Genomic DNA, 27,929 nt, shown 5'->3' on the forward strand with positions numbered 1-27,929 from the left:
GTTATTCTGTTGGCCCTGAACTTTATGTGGAGCAAAATTATTTGATGTTCGATATTACACGTAAGTAGTATATAATATATATATATATATTTCTCAATAATCGATAGCTTTATTTCCATATACAGTTGAATCTGTCAATCTCGAATTTTGTGCAAACGAGAAAAAAAATTCAAGATTGATTTCGAGGTATATACATTCCTACATAGTCTATCTCAGGGTTGGTCGCATTTATATACGAATTTTTGACCTCTTGTTTATCTTGACCTTTTTATTCCTATCGGTAACCCCACAAACATAAAAGTAAATATTGTTATTGCATCAAGATCTAAGATAATGACGTACGGAAAATAAACTTAGAGTAAAATAATAAAAAAATAAACATAGAAAAATAAACAAAGATAACAGTAACAAATTAATACAATAACATAAATCCTCAAATTACACTAATAAAAATAAAAGTGATAACTCCCATTAGTTCAAGTTTCGTGCATACTTCTTAACCATGAACTTTCCTGAAGATGGTAGGCTTTCAGCATCCCTTGCATTCGAACACCCATCTTCCAGCCTGCTGCTATATGTCTCAATCTTCTCTGCAGTTATTGCCAATGTTGGGGAAGAGATAGGTTTGATAACAGATGCCTCATCCCAGTACACTACAGAGCCTTGGGTCTGCGCCATTTGGGACAACATTGTTGCATTAGACTCCTTTCTGATACTATATTAGTGTTCCTTGAGCCTTAGCCCAAAACTCCTGGTTGTAACACCGATGTAGTCCTTTTCAATACCCAGTTGCATATTTTCATGGACCCCTGGAGTTCTATAGACCTCTGCCTTCTCTTCTTCCTTAATACTATCTTTATCATTTCTTAAGAGCTTAAACAAACTTGGGGCTCTTTTTAAACCATTCCTGACTCTTTTCTGTTAGCAATCTCTTTCAAAAATCTATTCATACTACCGTTGTAAGTAAATTTCGTGATGGTAGTGGGAACATTCCTTATGGCCCTTTTTCTGATGTTCATTTTGTATTTCTTAACGATTCCTAGAACTGTGCTCTTTTTGTAGCCTAGGGCTTCTGCCTCCTGCAACACCCTATCGGCTTCTTTTACTCTGTCCTCAACACTGTCAAAATACAAATAGGCGTTTCTTACTAAAGCTCGAAAGACCTCCATCTTATAGCGATAAGGATCGTTCGATTGGGACGGTATGTACTGTACAGTGTGCCATGAGTTGGTTTAATATAAACGCTAGTGGATAAATGTTCTTTTTTGAAAAAGATATTAATATCCGAATAATGTATATCCAAGGAACTCTTTTGCTCTAACTTCAATTTAAGACCATCGCTGTTACTATTGGTCATAACCATAAAATCATTTATCCTACTGTTATTTTTCCATAAGACAAAGACGTTATCCACATACCTCCTAAAATATACAATATCATTGTTGAAATTATGAAGGACCCTTCGTTCTAGCCTCCTAACAACCAACTCACAAAGTGTTCCTGAGAGCGGACTTCCCATAGGAACCCCTTTTTTCTGCCTGTACATCTGTCTTTCAAAGGTTAAGCAAGATTCATAGTATACTAGGTTAACGAGTTCTTCTACCTCGTTGGTGAATCGTATGAACTGGCGACCTTCCGAGCATTAGTAAAAAGGGCCTATTTGTATTGTGACAGAGTTCAGGACAGAGTAAAAGAAGCTGATAGGGTGCTGCAGGAGTCAGAGGCCCTAGGCTACAAAAAGAGCTCAGTTCTAGGAATCTGTAAGAAATACGAAGTGAACATCAGGAAAAGGGCCATAAGGAATGTTTTCACTACGATCACGAAATTTATTTACAACAATAGTATGAACAGAGTTATGAAAGAAATTGCTAACAGAAAAGAGTCAAGAATGCTTTTAAAAAGAGCCCCAAGTTTGTACAAGCTGTTGAGAAATGATAAAGATAGTATTAAGGGAGAAGAGAAGGCAGGGGTCTATAGAATTCCCTATAAAAATATGCAACAGGGTATTGAAAAGGACTACATCGGTGTTACAACCAGGAGTTTGGGGCTAAGGCGCAAGGAACACTAGTATAGTATCAGAAAGGAGTCTAATGCAACGATGTTGCTCCCAAATGGCGCAGACCCAAGGCTCTGTAGTGAACTGGGATGAGGCATCTATTATCAAACCTATCTCTTCCGCAGCATTGGCAATAACTACAGAGAAGATTGAGACATATAGCAGCAGGCTGGAAGAAGGGTGTTCGAATGCAAGGGATGCTGAAAGCCTACCATCAGCATGGTTAAGAAGTATGCAAGAAACTTGAACTAATGGGACTTATCGTTTTTATTTATATTAGTGTAATTTGAGGATTTATGTTATTTTATTAATTCGTTACTGTTATCTTTGCTTATTTTTTTATTATTTTACTTTAAGTTTATTTTCCGTTATTTTGTTTCGTTGTAAAAACGTTTAATTTGAATTTTGTATTTCATTCATGAAACGTAAGCGTTCCAATTGCGTCTTTCGACCTGATGATGGCCTATGGATGAGGCTGAAAACTGTTGTTTGTGAATTAAATATTTCTCGGCAACGAAAAAAAGAGTTTTGTATCGATTTAACCGTCATCTAAATTATCATTATCTTTTACTTGTGCAATTTGCTTTAAATCTTTTTTTTCTTTTATTCAACATTACCGAAAATCTTCCCTTGTACGATAAACTTTAATATAAATTCTAGAATAACTTTGTCATTAATTTTATGTTTTGGTTACATTAAACACGAAAAATTACAACTTAACGTTGTTTTTTTCTCTTTTTAATTACATTTTAGAGAGAGATAAAAAAGAGTTTGGTTCAACTATAATAAACTTCAAACATGAAGAAACAACTTTTCCAGGATATCCAATTAGTATCGTAATGGGAATACATTCTAAAGATGGCATGATCAATCCATTTATAAGTGGAATTACTATGACGCCCGGAAACAGATACTTCGTCCAGTTAACACCTGCAAGTGATTGTTGGATTCGAAATAAATAGTTCTACTTTCAACTCAATTTATATTCAATTTTGCTTTTACAGATTGTAAAAACTCTCTTACCTTCTCCATTTAGCACAAACTGCGAAAACTACTTCGATTCGCAAAACAATTCATTTTCATTCCCTCGCTATGTAAGTTAAAATAAATGTTAATTTCTAATTAAAAGAATAATACCTAAATAGTTTGTATTCTTTAGCGTTGTCTGGAAGAATGTAAAAAAGAACTTTCGCTGAAAAAATGTGGGTGCATATCACCTGAATATCCTTTTGTGACTGATGAAACAGTTTGTGACGATCAGAGTAAAAGTTTATTTATTTATAAGTTGATATGAAAAATATAAGAAATAAAAATGAACGAGCAATTATTAATGATATTTTTCATTTTTTCATTTAAAATATATTCTCTGTATTGTACGTCAAATTACAGTAGAGCATCGATTATCCGACCTCCGATTAACCGACTTATCGGTCAACCGACCGCGTTCTAGTTGGCAAATTCAAATGTCCGCTAGTGATGTGGCGCTACAATATTTGGTTACGTCTTGGCTACTTTAATATTATTTTTGTTAAATTTTTGCATGTTTTAGCTGGCAGCACTAGCTCGACCATGAAAGGGGGGCTAGTATTTAAACTAGGTTTAATACACTATACTAATAATGTATTTTTTCATACTTTTCGGTTATCCGACCAACTCCAGTCCCCAATTAAGTCGGATAAACGATGCTCTACTGTAATACTGTACTGTAGTATTTTGCCCCTGTACATCACACTTTTCCGTTAGCAAAGGAGTCGTGCCGGTCATATATCTAACTGCTTTCAGGGGATAAGTTTTGAATTGAAATAACTTTCGATTTGCAACTGAAGTTCTTGTATAGCTAATCGGCCGTCTGACACTGTGGTTTACAACGCTTGTCTCGGCTTTTATTTTTCGAGCTCTGTTTTCAAGAGTAAGGAAGGACAGTCGGAAAAACAGAGAAAAGACGAACAGAAGTGGAAATTTATAAGTCTACGATTTTTCGAATTGCAGCTCAATAAATTACAGTTTGTTCCTTAAATGTGAATTGTATATTGTTAAGTATACTCAATTCACACTTAAGTAACAAAACACAGTGAAATGTAATTTATTCATTTTTATTTCTTTATGTTATATAATTTACATTATTTTATTTTATTCATTCATATTTATCATTCTAGAAAGTTTGAATTGTGTTTTTTTAATAAACTTGAAATTCTGCACGGATAAATGTCCAATAAGCTGCAAGTAAGCACAATATTCTTTATTTTTAATTAAATAACTGAGAAATTAAAATATTAAATATATTTACGTTTTAAATAAAATCATGCAAAACAATAAAATATTCGAAATGCATATTATTTTGGTTATCATTTCAGCGAATAATTCGCAAATTTCAGTTTTTCTCCTTTTTCGAACTCTTGTAAATACGAATTACAAATAATAGTTTGTAAAAATAATCGCTTATACTTATTTATATTTAAAACATGATCAGTTTTTAGATTATATTATTTATATTTTACTTGTGTTTAATAGAAATCGTAACACTATATCGTTGGTACTGTAAGTCGAGTCATAATGAATGTGAAAATAGCGAAGTTTTATTGTTTGCTTGTTATAAATATATATATAGTAAAATGAGATGCGATAAGTCACTTGCGGCAAACTACGACCCTCTGGCCAAATTCGGTCAGCGATACACGAATATATTTGACACATCACTTATAAATGACAGAAGTAGGCCTACTTTTGTTACTGTGAGACCGCAGATTTTAGCGGGAAAATTTTGTAAATGAAAGGAAACTTTCATTTTTTACGTTCGGAAATTGTTGTAAACCTCCCCACTTAGAAAACCTCTTCGATGAGTATGAGAGCAAAGGTGTCCTTTAACTGTCAACAGTTAGGTGGGAAAGTTGACACTTAGCTGGCAAGAACTACAAGTCATTGTCAACAACGGATCGCTTTCCGACCCTAACGGTATAAAAGCTGGCGCCACCGGAAACTTAGCGCGCTCGCACTAGGAAGTTGTTTCTATATTTGTGTCTATCATTTTCCATGTCTAAGACCGGAATCCCGTCGGAGAAGACCTTGAACGACTCTTCCATATCTTCGGCGACCGCCATACTTCGAGTTATATCGTTCAATCTCACACCAAGAGGTATTTTATTAGAACATTTGTAAACTCTCTCCCTAGAACGGCATTAGGCGTAGTTCATAGCTGCCTGTTTGTAGAACTGTGGCCGTACATTTAGTCATATTTAACCGCATATAATCGCATAGCACTTAGTAGAATAGTCTTGTAACCGCCTTTGTCTATTATTTTAGTTAAACAATAAATTGTTTTAATTGTTAAGACCTGTCTTCTGTCAATTTAAGGACACCTGTTCACTTACCGACGACCTCCCCACTCGTTTTTGCCTTCCTACGCATCCGAAGCGACATCGCGATCAGGTTTCACCAACCTGTGCGGTGTAAGTGGTCAGAGAGTATTGGCCCCTGACCCACTGCTTATCTCACATTACTGTAGGCTACATCCTTCAATTATAGCAATTTCTGCAACGTCTCGAATATCTGACTACACATTACACGATTGTAATTGTTCATTATTTTTTATTTTTATTTTTTTATAACTGATCTGTTTAAAATTATATCGTTTTGCATTTTATTATACAATATATTGTATATTGAAATGTAAGATGATAACATTTTAAAAGTTATTTTAAATTCATTCAATTATTTAGTTCATAAGATATTTTACATGCCTGTAGGCCCGTGGTTTCAGTAAACTTCAAGTGTTCTGCCAAAAAATTAAATACACAAAATTAAATACAGAATTAAATACAAAAAATTAAAATCAAATACACATCCATTAAATATTGTTGGAAAAAAAATCAATACAATGTAAGATCATTTTGGTATGGTAATGTAATCAGCAAACGCCAATGACGTCATACTAGACCGAGTGCGCTCTCGATTTGAAAAAAAGTTTGCCACCCCTGCTGTAAAGCTGATGTATTGTAAGTGTTCCGCGAAAAAATGTCAAAGTATGACATTCCTCGACATCAAAAAGCTTGAGAACCACGTCTGTAGGCATACAAAATAACTTCTGATATTCATTATGATGTAATAAGCGATATTACGAGATAACATACGTGTTGAAGTAGACCTATTGAGAATTTAAATTTATCTATGTATACTAGTACATTATCAATTAACAGGACTTATTATATTGGAAATTATGGATGCAGATATTTAGTCATACTGATGAACTAAATAAAAAATATTATTTCTGATCAGTATGACTAAATATCTGCATCCATAATTTCCAATATAATAAGTCCTGTTAATTGATAATGTACTAGTATACATAGATAAATTTAAGCTATCATAAAGGACACAAAGGCATAATAATTAAACTATTGAGAATTTGTTCATTTACATGTATATTAACGTTAAATTTTAATAAATAAAACATACTTGTATAAATATAAAACGTATATATATATTCTTATGAATATTTATAATTTTTTTAAGGTTTACAGTGTTTGAATACAGTGTGAGAAAACGTCAGTACAGTCATGTAAGTTGAGTAATATTGAAATATAAGTACTGTAATATGCAAGTTTTAAAGTAATAAATAATACGCTATTAATTTTTAAACTAATAATGCGAAATTAATCCCTTTATAAACGTTTCAGAAAATGTTTTACGAAAAGGTACTGAAACGCAGGTAATTTTCAATTTTCGAAGTAGAAATATGTGAAATTATAAACGATAATTTAAAAATGTATATAATTCGTTTCTGTAATCCAAAATATTTTTTGGTAGACGGTCTCACAGCAAAACGTTAAGTTAGGAACTCTCTTTTATTCTTTAAAAAATGACATATGCATTTCGGGTTGGCATATTCATCCAATCCCTCCTCAGTGTTATTCTTACAGTAAAAGTTGCGTATGGGTTACCACTACATCAACACCCATACGCAACTTTTACTGTAAGAATTAACACTGAGGAGGGGTTGGATGAATATACCAACCCGAAATGCATATGTCATTTTTTAAAGAATAAAAGAGAGTTCCTAACTTAACGTTTTGCTGTGAGACCGTCTACCAAAAAATATTTTGGATTACAGAGACGAATTATATACATAGTAACATACAGCAGTCCAGATACAGAAATAATTTAAAAATTATTTTCTAGACAAAAGCATTCCTTGGTACAATTAATATTTAAAACTCAAGAACTATATACATATAGTTTAAAACCGAAGTTTCAGGTAAATTTAATTTATAACCTAAAAGAAATTGAAGAATTTTTTCATGAAAAATCTATACTTATATTTATTTTCAGCCGATTGTAGTGTTTGGCTATATCGGAGGATACATTGGGATTTGGCTGGGAATATCTCTGATTGCAGTTTGTGATTTCGTAGAAGCCGTCTTTATTTATTTGTATCATATTATCACAAGAAAAATCCCTAATGTAAAGTAACGATAGAAATTTACTCATTCTTTGAAATATCTAGATTTTAGATATTGTATTACTTAATTACGCCTACCAGAATGCCTGATTTTTCTACCATGTTCTGTTTTTAATTTAAATTTCATTTCATTTCACCAATACAACACGCTCTTTGATTACGATAAATTATTATAATGTAATGGTTAATAATTATCGTTAATTTCGAATAACATCAGCGTGCAGATGTCTGGCAACATTTATGTAAACAAGTAATTTTAGATTTTGAATCAATTTTAAAAAGTAGTGACATAATAAATAATACGTCGTTTTGTAGACAATTTCGTAGGAAATTCGAAACTTCTGATCGAATTAAAATATTCGCGCCGTTCTTTATACTGTGGAGAGATGGGGAGAACAAAGTGTAAGGCTAAAATAAAACTTTTGCTTGTTTTCTTTATTAAGTACAGGAAACTGTTTAATTAAAGTCATATAAAAGAAAAAAATACAAAACTGAGACGCATTAAAGCTTTTACGTATCAATGAACAGATATGTTGCTATGTTTGAAGACTTTACTAAGGTACATGAAAGTTCTATCTATAATAAAGAATTGTCGTGTGAAATAAAGAGCATCCGGCGCAAACTGTACTGTAATAAATTGGGCTAAGAGATTTCAGTCTGTTGGCCAATTTGCAAATATTTATAGTCAATATAAAAACTATACGTTTTAAATCATGTAAGAATATTTAAACAGAGTATTTAGCTATTAACTAAAAAGCCATTCGGTTTCACTTTTTGGGATGAGACGGGACGGATTAAAATTGGAGAGTTGTAACATTACATATTTTCAATTGTTCTTACATTCAGTCCTACATCTGACGGACTCTCGAGAGTTGATGTTTCCATTATAAATTTTGAAGTTATATTTAGGCTTATATACGTTTCGCTAATACTTTAACTCTGTCTGTAGTTTTGAATTGCTTTCGAAATTGTCTTCAAATGACGTATTCTTTACTGTGTTTGGATTTGGCATTATATTTTAAAGTCGGCTGAAATGCTAAAAATATATTTGCCTAGAGTGTTGCAGAATTTTTGCACCAATAGTTTTCACTTCGAGCACTTTACTAATGTGTGTAATGAACATATTTGCAGTATTTCTCACAACCTACATGTTCTGTAAATATCTGATTACGGATAGAATGAACATTATAATTTTGCATTCATTTTGCGGTTATGAATACCACTTTGTAAATGGTATTCATAACCGGATCTACTGTTTTAGAAACGGAGTTACAGACATGTCTTTCTTAACGTTTTTTAATCTAATGTCTTTTGGTTTTTAATACGAAGATCTTTATATAATGTACAGTACAGTACATGTCGCGAAATACCGCTTATAGAATTTATTTCCAAAGCTTATAGAAGAAAAATTTGTATTCACGTCCGAAAAATTTAATACATCTTTCATAAAACAATGTGTGGAATTCGCATATTCTGACAAACTTACAATCGTTTAAACTTAAATATTTCTATTATATTTTTATGTCAACGTGTGTGTTATACGTAAAAATAATTTTAATTTGTATCAGAAGTTTAGAGTGAAATTCTTCTTAATGATTAATTTAATAAATGAATGAATATGTATCAAAGGTATTGTTAGGGGCCGTCCATAAATTACGTAAGGTATTTTGGGGTGGGTGGGGATCAAGGATTATTTACGATTTCTTACTCAGGGATAGGGGGTAATACGAGGGTAATCTCAAAAGTAAGGTCTCCTATTTTTTGAAAAATACAAAGAAACGTTTATTTTCAATACTGTTCACACCATTTTAAAGCTCGAACATTCATCTATTTTCTACACAATTGCCATTTCGGTCGATGCATTTTTCTATGCGCTGTGGCAAGTTTGTGAATGTCTCTGTCATATCAGCTCGCCGTCTTGTTAAACCGATTGAAATTCATCGCCAATTGACAGAAGTGTATAGCGAGTCGTGCATAGATGTCAATAACGTCCTCAAGTAGTGTAGGGAGTTTGCAGCTGATAGTACTGAAATTCACGACAAAGGAAGAAGCGGGAGACCATCAATTTCCGACGAGCAATCGCGAATGTTGAGCAAATCATGCGGGAAGATCGGCGAATCAGTCTGGATGATGTCTGCATTTTGGTTCTTGGGGTTTCCCGATGTACCAATCGTAGGATTTGAACGGAAAAGTTGCAATATCGAAAGGTGCGCGCAAGATGGGTCCCGCGACGTGGCGATGAGCTGGTGTAACATGGGCATACAAAAATTGCCACAGCGCTTACAAAAATGCATCGACCGAAATGGCGATTATGTAGAAAAAATAGATAAATGTTCAAGCTTTAAAATAATATGAAATTATTGAAAATAAACGTTTCTTTGTATTTTTGAAATAAACAGGAGATCTTACTTTTGGGTTTACCCTCGTAGATCTCGTCTTACATAATATTCTTATTTTTATTTTTTGATCTCGTTGAGTGGTGGAGTTTTGAAATTGGCTTCAATTTGGCGGTTTCTATTAAGAACGCTCGTTGTACTAACGCCATCAAGTGTGGCATGGGATAGAGTAATAACGCTAGCAAACACATTTTTTTTATCATGGGAGAAATGCCGTTTAGTGGTTTCTCTCTGTTTTTTATATTAGAATATGTGCACCACTCCTATGGGTGCATAACACTAAGAATACATAAACCAAAATACCTGATACAAAGTAAACATAAAATTAGTATTCGGTATTTAGTGAAAACTAAAATGTAAAACTAGAAATTAGAAATTATGAATAGTCTTTTCTTCCATATTTTTTAACATAATTGTAAAAAGCATCAAACAGTGGCTTCTGAACAAGCTTATCGAGTGTACATGGCCCTGAAACCAAGCGTAAAGATTTCTAATTTCAGAATAAGTCTATCTTGATCATAATTTGGACAATTATAGATCATATGGTCGACGGTGTCTAGGTTTTCTGTAGAGCAAAAGCAAGAGCCCGTTTCTGCCCGGTTATACATATTCAGTAAGTAGTTGAGCAGTAGCAAAGGTTAAACCTCTAAGTGGTGATGAGAACCTTCATTCAACACTAGGAAAATAAAGTCTTGTTATTCTATCAGTTTTACTGCTCAACTATTGTTGATTCCACTTTTGCAAAGCGTTGTCATAAATATAATTTTTAAGGCTGCTGTGTGAGAGAGGGATGTGAGTATAGTGGTATCTGTACCTTCTAACATATTTTGGGCAAACTATGTCAGTTTGGAGGAAGATACAGATACTTGAACAGTCACAGAGGGGGCTTTTGGACTCATTTGTGTAGATATTAATGTCTGCATGGTTATCCATGGAGGAAGCAGATGACACCAAATGTACCCTGGGGATAACCTTGTTTACGGGGTGATGGTCAGAGATAGTGTAATTTTAATATGCATTTGAACCGCCGTAAATAGGAGTAGAGACTGTTGTTGAGCCTTGATGTTTGTAGTTCTGATGTAGTAGTTCAGAATCTTTTCTACAATACATAGTGGCAAAGGAAGGAGCTCCGCTAGAATCAGAAAGGCATTAGTAGAAACAGTTCTGCAACACTTCGAAATTCTGATGGCAAACTGTCTTTGAAGAGATAGTAACTTACTTGCTACTGAATTTTTACTAGTTACATGACCCCAGCTAGAGGCCGCGTAAAGTAGCATTGGTTGTATTGTCCCATTATATACTTTTATACTCTTTATGATTTAGTCCCCAGGTGCACCTAGCACATTTTAGCAGCGTGTAGTTAATTTTCTTGGCCTTAGCCAAGATATAACCAATATGGCAACGGAATGTGGTTTCCATTCTCTCTTGTTTTATTTTGTATGACGTTTCTGTTTACAAGTGTACTAGCTAGTCAATCTGTCAGTGTTTTGCGTCTTTTTGTGAAAATTAAAATTAATATAAAAATTAATATTATGACGTTGATTAATGATAATAATAACGAAAAGATTGTTGATAATTAAAAAAATAAAGTTTTTAAAATAAATAGTTCATTCGAATTCATTAAATTTTTATATTTTTAAATTTGTTCACATAAAGTCTTTAATAAATAATAGTACAGTACATGTTAATTAACTAATTAATAATTATATATTTTGGACCTAAGGTTTTTAGGGTTTCAAAAAAAATTTTTCTTTGTTAAAATCTTTCTATAAAATCATGCCTAAATATTACGTAAGATAGAGAAGAGGAGGGGAGGGAGGATCAAAGAAAATATTACGGTTTTTTACACAGGGGTGGGTGAGGGTCTAGAATGGTCAAAATCGCCCTTACATAATTTATGAACGGCCCCTTATGGCTAATTATACCGACTAATTAAATTGTTCAGCGAGTATAAATACTATTTTTTTTCCATATAAACTTCGTGAGATAATTTAATTTTATTAGTATATAATATTATTTTACTGATTGTTATTATGTAGAAAATAAGACATTATAATAAAGATTTTTAATGAATATGCTGTACATTTAATTCTTTGATCACAACAATCAGATGTAATTGCAAAGATTCACATATTTTGCAATCAATTAGATTATTAACAATTGTTAACTTAAAAAATTTTAGTAAAAAATGGCTATAATAATCGCTTAATTCAATTCTTCTGAAAAAATTAATTTGAACTAAATTAGCATAAGAAAAATAAAGCAGAGTTTTTAAGCAAATTTAAAATTTTGATAAATAACGAAATATAATTGTAATGAACAAAAATATAAAGAAGTAATTTGAATAGAATTGTGTAAATATATATCAAATAAGAAACATCGCTTAGGAATAACGATTTTTACAAAACATTTATTGTTTAATTATTTATATCATAAGCGTAATCTCCATTGAAATAATCACTTCACACATTCTGACAAACAATCCTTTTAAACCAATATTTCTATTAAATTTTTAGATTTATATTTGTAGATTTAGCCTATTACACGTTAACTAAAAACTAAATCTGACTACAATTGTCATTGATGTAATAATTTACAAATTTCATCAAACACACAATATAAAGTTATTTTAACAAATATACATATTCAAAATATTAAGTTTACGTATGTTATTCTATAAATATATATATTTATATATATGTATTTTTTGCTCTGATGGCACTAATTTGGCTCTAAGAGGACTCTTTTTTTTTTTTTTTTTAATTATACTTATCTTGGGTTCGGCCAAGACCATTCGTCCCGAGTATCTAGGACGATCTGCAGACCCCCTCGCCGCCTCCATCTGGAGAAAGTTATATTGACATGATTATTTAACTACTTAAATATTTAAACTGCGATATTTAATGAAAGTAATTCATGTCGGAAGTTTTAATTTTTAATTTGAATATTTATAAATGATTAAAATTTAAAAACTAATCCTTATAAATAAAGGGACTTGTACTGTACATTGTTAGTAAATTGATCAACGAAGTTTTAGATATTGAAAGTAGCTGTAGTATTTATAGCCTACATTTCGTCACTAATTTAGCTTGTTTTGTTCTCTATCCGATTAAATAGTAATGCTACAATTAATTTCCATCGGTCATCATACGTGCAACGAAAAAGTAGTGTTTATAGGCTTGATTCTATAACAACTCTGCTGGAAATTATTCATTTTGAACCTGGGAAATGCAAGTTTTGTTTTACTGTGTTTAGCCTTTTTTGATATTAAAGTTAAAACTAATGTTTCTTCTTCACTTGAGATGTAAAAATCTAAGCAGTAAAGACATGTTTCGATATCTTAAAAGAATGTTAGAGAATGTCGGAAATCCCTGAAATTGTCACAGAACCAAATATCAAAAGGAAAATACAGTATTTAAATTATTCATTCTTTCGTTGATTTTTTTGGATTTTTCCTTCAATTAACTCAATTATTATTATATTTCATATATTTGACTAAATCAAAAGTCTTTGTAAAACTTATGATGCCAAACATCTTCCGAAACCAACAATTACAGATTGTGACACCGACGAGTGAATATCATTTTAAATCCAAATTTTTAATACAATTTAGCTTCTAGCCTACTTAATTATTAAATTACTTCTTGTTGCGACTACTATTCGTCAGTACAGTAGTTCATTAGGAACTTATCACAGAGTAATAATAAAATTTTGAATTTCATATTCAAAATTTTATTATTACTCTGCGATAAGTCCACTTCGAGCGAAGTATTTAGATCTATTTTAAATTACTATTAATATTTTTGTTATCTGATTAGTATAATAAATTGACCGTGGTTCAAATATTTATGTATAAATATTTTATACATTTAATTAAAAATATTTGACAATCCCTCGACGACGAGGAAACTGTTTATAATTTAATATAACGTTTGTTTTTCATTAAAAATAAATAAAATAAAATGATAAATTAATTTAAGTTATTACCGTAGCTCTGTAGGTGAAAAATTGCTTGGGGTCTTTGAAATTATTTACAAATAAAAAAAGAACAGCATTTTTTGTGAAGATTTTAAAAAAGATATTTAAAAATAAATAATATCGAGAAATTTTGTGGAAATGATAAAATCACCGCGGGAGATTTAATGGTGACATTTTAAATATATTATTTATAATTTACAAATTAATTAAACTAATGAAATGTTGCCTTAATTGTCTAAATGTCGTAGTAGACCCGCATACAGAGTGGCGCGTATCAATTTAATTTGGGAAATATTCACAATGTAAAATGGAATTAATCAAGTAGGAAGTGGACTACAAAATTCAATTTTCGAAATGTTTGTCTTCATACGCAATCAAATTCTATAGGCGTTGATAAGATTGATGAAGAATATGGTGTCTGATCGGTGTTGAAATTTCTTTTATTGCATACCTGATGCGATTATCAAGAATATGAAGGTTTCCCGTGTAACAATTCGCCATTTCGTTGACCGTTTATTACGTAAGTTAAGAAAGTTTTAGAACAAAGATAAGAATTGATTGCTTATCCAGAGTGACTAGTCGCTTTAATTTAGCCTACCAAGTGAAGTAACGTGAGTTCGAATGCCGTCGCCGCTCTTCAGTCATGGACGAAGTTCTAAGACATTTCAGAATCGATTGCCTTTTTGATAAACTTCAAATCTTCAACAATACAAAAATAATAGCTTGCGAGCACGAAGATTTGCTTTTCTTTTCGACTAGACCTATTATACCACCCACAGGACATCAAATTAGACTTAGAAAAACACTATTTTATTTGCAGAATGCATTTCGGACGTGGAGTCTCTCATCAGCTTTTTGCTACAAAATTTATTAATAGGGAAGATTAACAATTTTTTAAAAAAGGAGGCAATTGACAGGAATGAAAGGCTTACATTTGTAGACTTACATTCAACATGTCAATTCGATATTTTAGACATCAAACATTAAAAGATTAAACACGGGATAAAACAAAAATTTTTGTCACAATAACACAATAAAAAACTGAGTTGCTGGTAAAACAGTAAAGTAGTAAAAATTATACATTGTTAAGACAAAAATGAAAAGTAAATTCACAGTAACACGAATAGAGTAACATGATGATTCGGAGTACATTCCAGAATAGCCGTCACCCTCTCTCCTATCCGTTTTCACACTTCTCTCCTCACCCTACGCCCCCTCTGTTTAAATATGCGTACCACGATTCGTGTAATGTTTGGCCGAAATTGTTGTTCATGATATTATCTTTGTTTTTAATTATTTCTAAGTGTTCATACCATTTTCTTTTATAAGTATTTTTTTTCTTTTTTAAGGATTTGGACAGTATCCTTTACAATCTGACAGGCTTCGTCGTTACAGTGGGTAGCTACCGCCGAGTTATCATTATTGTATGCTATGGCAGAGATATGTTCTTTAAAACGTACCTTTAAATTCCTGCTAGTTTCTCCAATGTAAGATTTGGGTGTGGTACAGTTGCATTCAAATTTGTAGACAATGTTTTTTTGGTCCCATATGTTAGTTTTACAGTTAGGTAGGCCTACGTTTATTTGCTTATGTAAGCTGTTTTGATGTTCGGGTACCAAAATAATGCCGTAGTTAATTAGTTTACTTTTTTATTCTTTCAATAATAATCATAACGTAAGAGATTTTAAAAAATTTGTAAGCTGTGTTGTCGATTGGTTGTTTGTGCGTATTAACATTTTTATTATTAATCCAGTTACTGATTATGCGTTTGCTATAACAGTTCATTAAGTACATTTTTATGATGTCTTCGATTTCATTGGATTTGTCGGTATCATATGTGGTACGTTGCATAACTTTTTCCAAGTACATGTAAAAGGTATTTTTTTTTATGTAAGTGGGTACTTCAGATGTAAAGTGTATGACGCTGTCAATAGTACAGGGTTTTTTATATTTTTTAAAAATAGTTTTGTCTTTGAGTCTCGTAACGAGAATGTCTAAGAATGGTAGCTTGCAGTTGTTTTCAGGTTCTAAATCAAATTTAATGTCAATATCTAATTGATTTACATGTTCTAGGATTTGGTCAGTCTGTATAATGTTGTCATCATAAACAAGAAAATAATCGTCGACGTAACGGTACAGTCCTATTATTCCCCTGATATTAACAATGTCATGATCAATATTGGCAATACTTAATTCAGCAAGGATTGGGCCTATTATTGAGCCCATGGGGATGCCATTACATTGTCTAAAGAATCTTTTTTGGCTAACAAAATAATTATTTTCCAATACAGGAGATACCGTATCTATAATCCATTGAAAACCCAAAACTGAATTGACCTTTTAAATCCTAGGGTTGTTGCAATGGTTCTGATTTTATTCAACTCTTGTATTCTGTCATAAATGTTGGAGAAATAGGCAAATGCTCTTCTAATAATGGCCCTAAATGCCGATAGCTTGTAAGTGAGCGGATCGTTTGATGCGGAGGGAATGTATAGTGGGTCATGCGTGGGTTTAATATATACTTTCGTGGATAAGGAACCTTCTTTAAATGTAACATAGATATCCAAAAAATGCACCTCTGTTGTGCTGAGCTGTTCCAGTTTTAGCGTTAAGCTATGGTTATTAGAATTCATCGCATTCAAAAAATGTTGTATTTTTCCGTCTTTTTTCCATATAATTAGTATGTCGTCTACGTACCGTTTGTACAAAACTATATCATTCTTAAAATGCTCTAATAGTAGTCTGCTCCAACTTACGTACCACCAATTCGCAAAGTAGCCCAGACATTGGGCTGCCCATGGGCACACCTTTTTTTTGCTTATAAATCTTGCCATCAAAAATGAAAACTGAATGGTAATATATTAGGTCAGCCAGTAGTTTCATGTCTTGAGGATAGGCTGTTATCCTCGGGTCTAACATGCTGAGGGTGTCCATCAAAGCTTGAAAACATGCATCCAGTTTAATTGATGGATATAGATTTTCGAAATCCATAACTGAAGCAATTTCTTCATCTACTAAAGATACGTTCTGGAGCTCGTTAACCATGTTCAATGGGTTCTTTGTGACATATTGGTTATTTTCTATATGCTCTGACAGATATCTATGTAGGTTCTTTTCTAATTTATAAGTTGGTCCTTTGTACTTTTCAACCATTGGTCTAATCTGCTTGTTATCCTTATGTGTTTTTGAGAATCCGAAAAGTCTCGGTATACTTCGGCCTGTTATACTTCTTCCTTAAAAATACATTTTTTGAATGCGATGAATTCTAATAACCATGGCTTAACGCTAAAACTGGAACAGCTCAGCACAACAGAGGTGCATTTTTTGGATATCTATGTTACATTTAAAGATGGTTCCTTATCCACGAAAGTGTATATTAAACCCACGCATGACCCACTATACATTCCCTCCGCATCAAACGATCCGCCCACTTACAAGCTATCGGCATTTAGGGCCATTATTAGAAGAGCATTTGCCTATTTCTCCAACATTTATGACAGAATACAAGAGTTGAATAGAATCAGAACCATTGCCACAACCCTAGGATTTAAAAAGTCAATAGTGGAAAACTTAATAAAATCTTACATAACACCTAACGAAAAGAAACCAAAAGGGAATTCAAACGGAGAAATAAATAAATTCACTTACAGTGAAGGATTGTCCACGATAATGAAGGAAATAGCCAACTGTAAGAATGCAAAGCTGATTTATAAACCGGCACCCACCATCTATAGTGCCCTCAGGAACGACAAGGATAGCATCAAAGCAAATAAATGCTCTGGGGTCTATAAAATACCGTACGAAAATTATCAATTAGACCCGAATAAAGAATACATAGGAGTCACTAACAGAAGCTTAAACAAAAGGCTAAAAGAACATATGTATGACATCAGTAAAGGACATTGCAGCACCACTTTATTTAGAATGGCACAAATAGAGGGATCAGTAATTAATTGGAATGAAGCCAATGTTATCAAGCAAGTACGCTCACTATCGTTAGCATTAACCATGGAAAAATTTGAAATATACAGATCAGGGACAACAGGTAGATGTTTGAACTATAAAGACGCCACGAATTTGCCAACTGCGTGAAAATTCATGATTGACAAACAACCCATATAATCAATTATACAGCATATGCTCATCCCATATAAAATATAGATATATATTGTGTGTTAGTGCTTTTTGTGTTAGCTTACGTCCTTTAAGTTATTATTTAGTGGATCCATACGTTTATTTAATTAATTTTATTATTGTTTTTTATTATTGTTTATTCTTTACATGGAATGTTCCAACGGATTTAAAAAATTTGAAATATGTTGCGCATATGCATTCGAACCTAGAACGTACGCGAGATAACATTCCAAAAGTTAAATTGCCTGAAGATGACCTGTGGAACAGGTGGAAAACGTTTGCAACAGTATAAATTACTAATTTTTCAGAGGCATAAGATGTCGGAGCAATAATCATAAATAAACATTGGTTGCTATATGAGAAGTCTGTCGTTGGTTAAGTTTATGAACTAAACCACTGGTGAAAAGCCAGTGATATAATAAAACTTACATAAGTATAATTATTCAAAGCTACTAAATATTAAATACGGTAGAATAAGCCAATATTAAAATTGAAATTTCCACATTTTAATATAAACAGTTAACATTAATGGTTATTGTTAGTATTCCGCAATTTAATTTATTTTCACTTAGGCACAATTTCATAGATAATCGATTTAAATATTTTTAATACACAACCGAACTCTGCACAATGTTATTAACTTAACCGATGAAGTTTTAGATATTGAAAGTAGCTGTACTATTTACCGCCTACATTTCATTACTAATTCAGCTTATTCTCTTTTCAATCCGATTAAAAATTAGTGTTTTCATTACTCTCCAGCAGACATCGTACGAACAACGAAAAAGTAATATTTATAGGCTCGAATTCTATAACAACTCTGCTCGAAATTATTCATTTTTAACCTAGGAAAGGTAAGTTTTGTTTTCATATTTTTAGCAATTTTTGGTATTCAAATTGAAAGTAATGTTTCTTCGTCAGTTGAGAGACAAATATGATAGAATATATGAAAAATCCAAGCAGTAAAGATATGCGTCGATATCTTAGAAGAATGTTAGAGAATGTCATCATGACGGGAATCCCTCAAATTGTCACGGAGCCAAATATCAAAAGGAAAATATTTAAGTTGTTCGTTTTCTTCGGGGCTTTATTTGGATTTTTCTTCCAATTAACTCAATTCCTACTATTATATTTCACATATCCGACCAATTTAGAAGCTTCGGTCGAATTTCTGGACGTGAAAGATCTTCCGAAACCAATAATTACAGTTTGTGACACCAACGGGTGAGTAGGATTTTACATTCGAACATTTATTACTATTCGGCTTCTAGCTTCCTTCGTTTAGGTAATATTGGTCAAAATTTAATGTTATTAATAGGTTTTAAGAAACCGATACTAAAATTAAAAGTGCATTATTCTTATAGTTCTAATTAGGGTTTCTCAAACGGTATCCCGGTTGTTTTTTTAACCCGGGAAATATCCCGGAAAATTTTTCTTATTTCGGGAAATCCCGCAAATTTCTTAAAAATTCACTTTTTTCTTATTTTCTGTTAGGGTTGGGGAAATTTTGCAAATAGAAAGTATAATTAATTCATATACTGTCAGAATACATTTGTGCTTATTAATTTTAAACCTACTTATTAGTTTTTTAAATCTTTGCTCATTATGGTATGTGACAGATTGTCAACAATCAATACGTAGCTTATTTGTGGCGGGACTCACGAAATTCTTTACCAGTAATATCTGGAACAATTGTGCTTACGCTGTTTTAATTTTTAACCATGCCCAGTAGCTTTGATAACTGCGTAACGCCAGGTTGTGCAAATTAGGCCAGGATACAAACGAGTACGAAGTCTGCGAGTATGAAGTTTTTCTTTGTAACCTGATTATTAAAGACATAAGAACTGTCGAATTATTGAGCTATGATGTTTTTATTAAAGCAGTCGAGGTAGACAAATCAAGAGCACTAGAGAACAAAGGAACTACTACAATCTCGAAAACGAACTAGAAATCTTTCGGGATACGGGTGAAAAACACATAATGTTCGTCTTCTCTTAAGTGCATTAAACACGATTCCGAGATGAATCGGGAAAGGGCATTCTCGGTAACGAAACTTTTCATTACTAAATTAAGAATCGGATTGAGTGATCTGACTATCGACCATCTTTGCTTTTTAAAATCTTATAAAAGTTTACAATATTTTGTGTTATATTTTATTTAAAAAACAAAAATTACCTTCTAAGTTAGAAGTTTGATCAAAGTTTTTTTTTTTTATTTTTAACTCAATTCAAAGGCACTTTTGTTCCTTCAGTAAACGAGTTGTTGCATGCAGTTTCTAACAAACTTTAATAGATTTTTTCTATTTGTGAAAATGTCTTCGTAATTCAAAGGTAATTTTTATATACATCTTATACAACATTACTAATATAATTTTGGAGTTGCGGAACTTATAATTATTTTCGTTTTTTAAACTAATTTAATATCATTTGATTTCAAGATATTTTGTATGTCTTAAAAATAATTAATCTTGTCCCTGGATTTCCCGGGATCCCAGGAAACACTTTTATCCCGGAATCCGTGGACAATCAAAAGACCGGGAAATGAAAAACCCGAGTTCTGATAAACTGTATGTCTGTGTTAACTTGTTATTAACATTTTTGTCATCAGATTATCATATTACATTGTCATTGTAATATGTAAGAAAAATATATGGCTTCTTTTTTCTGTGTGTTTGTAACGACTTCAAGCTAAGTATTTTATATTGTGAAGCGGCAACACTAACTCAATAAGAACAAATAACGCTGGAAGAATTGTCAACACGATTAGACATTTTTGGCATTAGAAAAAAAGCTCCTCGTGATGGATATTCCTACTGGAAAGACGTGTGCATCGCAAAAGTCGTTTTTAGTCATTTTAATCCTGTATAGCGGATCGTATTTCATAATCTCTACAGTATTAATAAATAAGAATCATTGTTTTTTTATTTGTACTCTATACACTCCTAGGCCGTTCCGCCAATAGCTACGAAACTCGGCAATTACGTTAAAATTCTTGTAATTTAGATCACGTTCTACATCCCATCTCAAAATATCGATTGAATTTCTATGAATCAATTAATTTTTATTTACATTTGATTTTTTCAGTTACACGTAGCGCCATCTATTGGCAAAAATTTAACAAAATAATTAACTATATATAATTCTTCCAAAATCAGAATATAATTTTTAAATAATATATTATATTCTTCGAATTACTGCGACAATAATATAGCGCGGAATAGATGCGCCATTGCGGTTTTACTGCGACAGGTAGCACATAGCACGCGCCTGTGTGGTGTATGGTAGTGTTTTGCTTTCGCACCTCATACTTTTCCTGTCGTGCCGGTTATGTAGCTACCTCTGTTCGGGGGAAGCTTTTTGAATCGAAATAACGTGACTCGCGATGCAAATCGGAAGTTCGTACATAGTTAATCTAGTTGTCTTTCTATTACAATTTCCCCGCTGTTTTCGACTTTCATCTATCTCACTCTGTTCTCGAGATTTCGGAAGGACAGAGACAAACGGGCGACAGTGGGAATTTAAAAGTCTACAATTTTTCAAATCGCAGTTCAATAACGAGTGAATAAAACCACCGAACACCGATAGTCGGTCGTGGTTTCGAGCATTACCAACGGACTGGCTATTGGAATTTTGTGGGTCTTCTTTGCGTTAGTAACACTTAAAATGGGAAGCTTTACTAGAAGTCTTTCCGGGATGCATCCTCCTTGGCAGATGACTCAGGGACTCTTACGTGTCGAGTAAGCTTTGTTTATTCAACCTGGTTTTACCAATTGTTTTACGGGATCATTTAATAGCAATTATTCTCGCATTTTTACGAGATATTTTTATTTCAACAAGTCTTATATCAAATCTTTCGGACGCGAAACTTAGCAACTTCGATCACAACCTATCCAACAGTAATCACTTTTGAAATATTAATAGCAGACTGGTATTAATTAGTAGTCGTTGACCATCCTCTCTTCCGGGAGGTGGTCAACTACTATTTTTGATCGAATTAACTGCAACCTCTTTCCGCAACAGTACCTTCTTTCTATCAAACCATAGATATGGTGGCATTAAAATAAGAACATTACGTAATACGAGGGTACCGGCCTGCACAAGATGTTTTAAGCGATATTCGAGAGTTTAAGTATTTGGTGGGTTCTTTTGCGAAATTTGATTGGTTGGCAGATTACCGTTTAATATTCGGCTGTGAATGACACAATTTCTTGGTATTAACATTGGGAAAAATATATCTTAAAATATTTAAAGTGCCATATTTTCGATCGGTGTCTACTCGACTAATGAATTGCACCATTCCGTACCATCCGAGTATCGCGATACACGTGATAATGGTGGGTCAAAATAACCAAACTCTTTACATGGTTTTCGTTTTAATATTTGTTATATTGGATTATTTGATTTATATAACAACAATGATTATCTTACGTAAGGGTTTCTCGCACCGAGTGACCAATCTAACACATTCTACATTAAACATTTTTTATTCCCCTACTGCACACAATTCAAAGAAATTTTAAAATGTTTTTGATTGTTCACTCCGTGTGATAAATCCTTACGTGAGATAATCTTTGTTGTTATATAGATTAAATACTGTAATATAATACAGTACAAGAGTTAGTAGTACGAAATAAGCAAATAATCTTAACGTTTGTTCTTATTTTTTGCCGGGCAACGTCGGGCGTATCTGCTAGTTAAATATAGATTTGAACTCTAAAACTCGTACAAATAAATTTTCCTGCATTAGTATTTGCCCCGAACAAGTAATTGACCTGTTCCAACACTGCAAGTGATGGGTTGAACGTAGCTTCATCACAATATATATAGAATATAGTAAAAATAAAGGGCTCCCAATAAGTTCATCTACGAACTTATTATTAATTTAGTATATTATTTGCATTTCACTAATGAATATAATTAATTAAAATCCGTCAGTCGAGTTAGAAATAACGTCTGATATTTTAAATTATTTTTAGTTTACGACGAACAGCTTTTTGTCGAGATTTTCCAACAGAATGTGCGAAAACAGAGTATATCAAAGAAGTGTGTGAAAATTTCGATTATTTTTGTAAAATGGAAAACTTCACCGAAGAAGATTTAATGGTAAAGTATTATAAACTTTCGCTAAGTTGCTTATCAAAGTAATCAAGTATTATTTAACCATCAGTTGTATACAAATAAATTATTTAGCGAGTTAGATACTTTAAATGAATTGTAATTTGAAATTATGAATTTCAATGTATTAATTCTTTGTTCTGATTATTTACATAATTCATTTTGAAAATATTTTTTAAATAATTTACATATTTATAAGTGATATAACTGAAATTTCTTTGGTCTGGACTATAAAGGCTGTCAATGTGGTTGATTTTGAAATTCACCTCCAATTTTTAAAACCCCTTTTAATTCATTTTTACTGTTTTGTGACTATTTAATTCTTTACATAAAGTTTCATTGAAAAAAGGAGAAAAACGGGTAATATCTAAATGTTACTTACTGACTTATTTTTTTAAAAAATGGACTTAGCCGTTTTCGAAACTTTACGTCTCGTATCTAGACTATGAGTACAGTACATTATTCTCATTCACTGATATGAAATGTTTGAGAAGCCGTCGCTTCACGGAAAAGGAAATGGAATCCTTACTGGTTGTCGATTACCAGATAACTGCGATATTTCAGAAAAGTGAAATATCTTATGATCTGCAAGTGTCAAAGTTCAACTGTCCGACGTTGGTTTAGAATGGTGTATTAAAGTAAGAGATATCTGTACATGTCTTGCTGTAAATTGGATAAAATTAGAGTTAACGGGCTATTGCTAATTTTAATTGAATTGTTCCGGTTAAAAATACTAACCATTCACTAATTTTGAACTTTATCGAGTCACAGACTGTGGAGCTGACATTATCCAGAAATGAACAGAGGAAGCGATTATCTATTGCTTCATCTAAACTAAAAATTGTAAGAAATTGAGTTATAATCTAACGCTTTCTTTCAATTTTTAGTTTCCTTCTGACTACTTTCAAGAGTATAATCGGTCAATAATTGATGAATACGGTATTAGAAAAGAAGATATCTTACCTCATCTTTCAGATAATCAGTAAGGAATTTTTCAAGGTGTACTAAAATTACCACACAAAGTTCGGAAATTATATCTGTTGGCTATCTATTTTTCACAGAATTACATTTCGAACAATTCAATTGGATGAATCATTTAGAGAGAAGAACTGTTATTCTATTGGTCCAGAAGTTTATATAAAGCAGTATAATTTGTACGATATTAATAGTAAGTATTATATATATATTTGTAAGTAATCGATAGCTTTATCTGCATATACAGTTGAACCTGTCAATCTCGAATCTCATGGGAACGAGAAAAAAATTTAAGATTGATTTCGAGATATGGACATTCCTACATAGTCTGTCTCAGAGTTGGTCGCATTTATATACGAACCTCTGACCCTTTGTCTATCTCGAACTCTTTTCTCTTATCGGCAACCTCACAAAAATAAAAAATATAATTATATTGTGGTATTGCATCAAGATCTAAGATAATGTCGTGCGGTTTGGTGGGTGCTCGGAAACGGCAGGTAACCAAACGCTGCCAATACTCCGTGGCAAATTGAAAGTGTTTTTATTATTTGGATTAAATACATATAAGCATGAAAGTAAGCGCTTAATTTCGTGCTTATAATACAAGTAAAAATGTTGTGGGTGCTTCGAATCTCCAAGATTATGTTTGCCAAACAAACACTAAAAAAATTTAACCGTCAATAACAGAGAGTACTCAGCAAACCATTAAATCGATACAAAACCTTTTTTCGTTGCCGAGATATATTTAATTCAGAAACAAACGTTTTCGGCCTCATCCATAGGCCATCATCAGGTCGAAAGACGAAATTGGAACGCTCACGTTCCATGAATGGAAAACAAAATTCAAATTAAACGTTTTTACAACGAAACAAAATAACGGAAAATAAACTTAGAGTAAAATAATAGAAAAATAAGCAAAGATAACAGTAACGAATTAATAAAATAACATAAATCCTCAAATAACACTAATATAAATAAAAATGATAAGTCCCATTAGTTCAAGTTTCTTGCATACTTCTTAACCATGCTGATGGTAGGCTTTCAGCATCCCTTGCATTCGAACACCCTTCTTCCAGCCTGCTCCTACATGTCTCAATCTTCTCTGTAGTTATTGCCAATGCTGGGGAAGAGATAGGTTTGATAATAGATGCCTCATTCCAGTTCACTACAGAGCCTTGGGTCATAATGCAACGATGTTGCGCCATTTGGAGCAACATCGTTGCATTAGACTCCTTTCTGATACTATACTACTGTTCCTTGAGCCTTAGCCCCAAACTCCTGGTTGTAACACCGATGTAGTCTTTTTCAATACCCAGTTGCATATTTTTATGGGGAGTTCTATAGACCCCTGCCTTCTCTTCTCCCTTAATACTATCTTTATCATTTCTCAAGAACTTGTACAAACTTGGGGCTCTTTTAAAAGCATTCTTGACTCTTTTCTGTTAGCAATCTCTTTCATAACTCTATTCATACTACCGTTGTAACTAAATTTCGTGATCGTAGTGGGAACATTCCTTATGGCCCTTTTTCTGATGTTCATTTTGTATTTCTTAACGACTCCTAGAACTGTGCTCTTTTTGTAGCCTAGGGCTTCTGCCTCCTACAGCACCCTATCGACTTCTTTTACTCTGTCCTCAACCCTGTCACAATACAAATAGGCGCTTCTTACTAAAGCTAGAAAGAACGCCATCTTGTAGCCATAAGGATCGTTCGATTGGGACGGTATGTACTGTACAGTGGGCCGTGAGTTGGTTTAATAGAAACGCTAGTGGATAAATGTTCTTTTTTGAAAAAGATATTAATATCCGAATAATGTATATCCAAGGAACTCTTTTGCTCTAACTTCAATTTAAGACCATCGCTGTTACTATTGGTCATAACCATAAAATCATTTATCCTACTGTTATTTTTCCATAAGACAAAGACGTTATCCACATACCTCCTAAAATATACAATATCATTGTTGAAATTATGAAGGACCCTTCGTTCTAGCCTCCTAACAACCAACTTACAAAGTGTTCCTGAGAGCGGACTTCCCATAGGAACCCCTTTTTTCTGCCTGTACATCTGTCCTCCAAAGGTTAAGCAAGATTCATAGCATACTAGGTTAACGAGTTCTTCTACCTCGTTGGTGAAACGTATGAACTGGCGACCTTCCGAGCTTTAGTAAAAAGGGCCTATTTGTATTATGACAGAGTTGAGGACAGAGTAAAAGAAGCCGATAGGGTGCTGCAGGAGGCAGAGGCTTTAGGCTACAAATAGAGCACAATTCTAGAAATCATCAAGAAATAAGAAATGAACATCAGGAAAAGGGCCATAAGGAATGTTTCCACTACCATCACGAAATTTACTTACTAGTACAATGGTAGTATGAATACAGTTATGAAAGAGATTGCTAACAGAAAAGAGTCAAGAATGCTTTTAAAAAAGCCCCAAGTTTGTACAAGCTCTTGAGAAATGATAAAGATAGTATTAAGGGAGAAGAGAAGGCAGGGGTCTATAGAACTCCCCATAAAAATATGCAACTAGGGTATTGAAAAGGACTACATCGGTGTTACAACCAGGAGTTTGGGGCTAAGGCGCAAGGAACACTAGTATAGTATCAGAAAGGAGTCTAATGCAACGATGTTGCTCCAAATGGCGCAGACCCAAGGCTCTGTAGTGAACTGGGATGAGGCATCTATTATCAAACCTATCTCTTCCCCAGCATTGGCAATAACTACAGAGAAGATTGAGACATGTAGGAGCAGGCTGGAAGAAGGGTGTTCGAATGCAAGGGATGCTGAAAGCCTACCATCAGCATGGTTAAGAAGTATGCAAGAAACTTGAACTAATGGGACTTATCGTTTTTATTTATATTAGTGTAATTTGAGGATTTATGTTATTTTATTAATTCGTTACTGTTATCTTTGCTTATTTTTCTATTATTTTACTTTAAGTTTATTTTCCGTTATTTTGTTTCGTTGTAAAAACGTTTAATTTGAATTTTGTTTTCCATTCATGGAACGTGAGCGTTCCAATTTCGTCTTTCGACCTGATGATGGCCTATGGATGAGGCCGAAAACGTTTGTTTCTGAATTAAATATATCTCGGCAACGAAAAAAAAGAGTTTTGTATCGATTTAACCGTCATCTAAATTATCATTATCTTTTACTTGTGCAATTTGCTTTAAATCTTTTTTTTCTTTTATTCAACATTACCGAAAATCTTCCCTTGTACGATAAACTTTAATATAAATTCTAGAATAACTTTATGATTAATTTTATATTTCGGTTACATTAAACACGAAAAATTACGACTTAACGTTGTTTTTCTTTCTTTTTAATTACATTTTAGATTCAAATAGAAAAGTATTTGGAATTGTTCAAATAGAATTCAACCTTGAAGAAACAACTTTTCCAGGTAATCCAATTGGAATCGTAGCGGCAATACATTCTAAAGATGGCATGATCAATCCATTTATAAGTGGAATTACTATGACTCCAGGAAACAAATACATCGTCCAGTTAACACCTGCAAGTGATTGTTGAATTCGAAATAAATAGTTCTACTTTCAAATGAATTTATATTCAATTTTGCTTTTACAGATTGTAAAAACTCTTTTACCTTCTCCATTTAGCACAAACTGTAGAAACTACTTCGATTCGCAAAACAATTCCTTTTCATTCCCTCGCTATGTAAGTTAAAATAAATGTTTATTTTAAATTAAAACAATAATACCTAAATAGTTTGTATTCTTTAGCATTGTCTGGCAGAATGTAAAAAAGAACTTTCGCTGAAAAAATGTGGATGCATAATACCTGAATACCCTTTTGTTACTG

The 27,929-nt window shown here is 32.7% G+C and overlaps 3 long non-coding RNA genes across 3 annotated transcripts; all 3 read left to right on the top strand.

Annotated features, from left to right (window-relative positions):
- Positions 1–27,929, top strand: LOC136979637 (uncharacterized). Its single transcript, XR_010881416.1, has 3 exons — positions 1–60; positions 27,445–27,785; positions 27,851–27,929. It is a non-coding gene; the product is annotated as an uncharacterized lncRNA (long non-coding RNA).
- On the top strand, positions 2,911–4,378 carry LOC136979636 (uncharacterized). Its single transcript, XR_010881415.1, has 3 exons — positions 2,911–3,150; positions 3,216–3,318; positions 4,213–4,378. It is a non-coding gene; the product is annotated as an uncharacterized lncRNA (long non-coding RNA).
- Positions 23,008–24,284, top strand: LOC136979635 (uncharacterized). Its single transcript, XR_010881414.1, has 3 exons — positions 23,008–23,121; positions 24,021–24,115; positions 24,195–24,284. It is a non-coding gene; the product is annotated as an uncharacterized lncRNA (long non-coding RNA).

The sequence above is a fragment of the Centruroides vittatus genome, unplaced genomic scaffold, assembly GCF_030686945.1.
Source record: "Centruroides vittatus isolate TY-2023 unplaced genomic scaffold, ASM3068694v2 contig_630, whole genome shotgun sequence".
In the NCBI taxonomy this organism is placed as follows: Eukaryota; Metazoa; Arthropoda; class Arachnida; order Scorpiones; family Buthidae; genus Centruroides; species Centruroides vittatus.